The sequence below is a fragment of the Fukomys damarensis genome, unplaced genomic scaffold (genome assembly GCF_012274545.1).
Source record: "Fukomys damarensis isolate Sample0158 unplaced genomic scaffold, DMR_v1.0_HiC HiC_scaffold_39, whole genome shotgun sequence".
Classification (NCBI taxonomy): domain Eukaryota; kingdom Metazoa; phylum Chordata; class Mammalia; order Rodentia; family Bathyergidae; genus Fukomys; species Fukomys damarensis.
In genome coordinates this window covers 106725080-106727580 of record NW_022900951.1, presented here as the reverse complement: position 1 = coordinate 106727580, position 2501 = coordinate 106725080, and positions in this window count along the sequence as shown.

Here is a 2501-nt window from a genome sequence, read left to right as displayed (position 1 = left end):
TTTTTTTTTTTTTTTGGCAGTACCAGGGATTGAACTCGGGCCCTTGAGCTAATGAGGCAGGCATGGTCCCACTGATCTAAATCCCTGGCCCTTTTTTTGTGTTTTTATATTCACATTATTTCTACAGACAAATACCCATTAATTCTATTATCAGTATTGATAATTTAGCCCCTTGGCTAAAGTAGTGTCCCTCAACTCTCAGCACTACAGTATCTTTATCCCTTTGTAAATAGTATTAATATTGCCTTAAGATTGGCCAGTGGGAGATTGAGTCAGTTATTATGTCCATTTGCCTTGCCGCCCCCTAGTCTTTGGACAAATCCCCTCTTCTAGGTACCATAAAATATGGTGGACTCAACCTGATTTTTTTCCCATTCCTCAGATCTGGTCTCAGCCATTTCTCTAACAAGTTACAGTAATGCATCCCTTGGAGGGCTCTAGTTTTATGTAAGGATCTCAATTCAATCTCATCATCTCATAGGAGCCAATGGATTTATATACTATATTCATGTATAAAACTCAGGCCCTTGGATTACTGAGACTAATATTGTTCCATGCCAGGCGAGCCTTAGGTTCAGCTCACAGGCTTTCCATTCAGTCCTCAGGCTTCTTTGGACCTAATACTCTTGGAGATTTATTTCTCATTACATACTCAACTATGCATTTAAAAATTGAATATTTTATCCAATATCAAATGTTTTATAGTCAGAAAAATGTTAAAATATCTAATCTGTCAAGTCACCTTCATTTCCAATGACTATTCAGGAGCTGTGAAGGAAATCCAGACCAAATTCTATTGGGTTACACTTTTTTGGAGAATTTCATGGATGCTTTTTATGTTGATGTACAAGGAAATGACCACAAGAGCCCCTTCTAAGTCCCAGGCCACTCTCCCTGCTCCTTTCTTTGCCTGCAAGTTACAAACCCACAGTTTCCTCTAATCTTCTCTCCATACTTGTTACCTTCTGTGTTCTTCCATAGTTGGTAGGAGCCACAGCCTCTTTAGTTTCCCCCTTCCTTGAGATTCCAGATGACCAAGATCTTGGTACATACTTTTCTTACAGTCTCTGTTCTACTGACATTATACATGAACATTGAGGGTCCCATGCTGCAAGGTTTCCCAAACTCTGAACACCAATGGACTATGGACAGTAGGGAACCGAGTTGGCTTCCTATCACCTAATCAGTTTCACTTTGTTCAGCTATGCTTCCTTGTCTACTCAATGAATGATGATAGGGAGCACTGGCATTTAAATAGAGTTCATTCATTATGCATTAACATCTATATGGCAAATGCACCTTCAGCAGTCTCAAGTAGGGCACATTGAAATTTGATTTAATAACATCAACAACAAAAGAAATATGTTCTTTGGAGATCCATTTATGTGCCAGAATACCAAAACTGTTGTAACTTATTTTATTACCTTGGGATTTTGCTTTTCTTCAGAGGAAAATGAGGTTTAGAGAGGGGCAGTTGATTTCATCCTGTTATATCTAGGTCAATATTGAAAATGTATATTTCAAAAAGTCTGTCTCCCAAAATTTGATTAACTCTTCCTTAGTCAGTTTCAGGCTGGCTCACAATAGACAAAACCAAATAAAAGAATTAAGTATCTCCTCAACTCATGTGTAAAGGAATCACTTCATTTTGACTCTTGAAATCTACCCTCTTCAATGCATACTAAGGTGTTTCTTTCTGGAAAAGAAAGACAAGACATATTAAAATATTTGAACCTATGAATTTACTGTTCATGTGCCCTAAGGCCAAGACTGAAGGGCTCTATGATCAAATCCCATAATCAAAACAATAAATTCTGTCCCACTAATTCAGAGATTCTTATCCTGCTGTCCATGAAACCCTAGAGGTCCATAACAGACTTCATGATGACTTTTTTTTTTAATTGAGTTTATTGGTACATTTAGGGATACAGTACAGTTACATTCATTGATTACTGTTCATGCCCTAAGGCCAAGACTGAAGGGCTCTATGATCAAATCCCATAATCAAAACAATAAATTCTGTCCCACTAATTCAGAGATTCTTATCCTGCTGTCCATGAAACCCTAGAGGTCCATAACAGACTTCATGTGCCAAGGCCAAGACTGAAGGGCTCTATGATCAAATCCCATAATCAAAACAATAAATTCTGTCCCACTAATTCAGAGATTCTTATCCTGCTGTCCATGAAACCCTAGAGGTCCATAACAGACTTCATGATGATTTTTTTTTTTAATTGAGTTTATTGGTACATTTAGGGATACAGTACAGTTACATTCATTGTTGGGATCATGTACCTTTACATGGCAAGTCTTGATTCTCATTTTTTTCCCCTTACCTCTGCCCTCCCTTCACCCCCTCCTCCCCTCCCCATCTACAAACACTTTATTTTCATCTTTTCATTCTCTCACATTTTTTTCTTTTCCCTTTTTGTTCTTCCCCTACGTATCACACCTTCCCTACACCTTTAGCTCCTTTCCTCCCATTTCTAAATGTCAGTAAT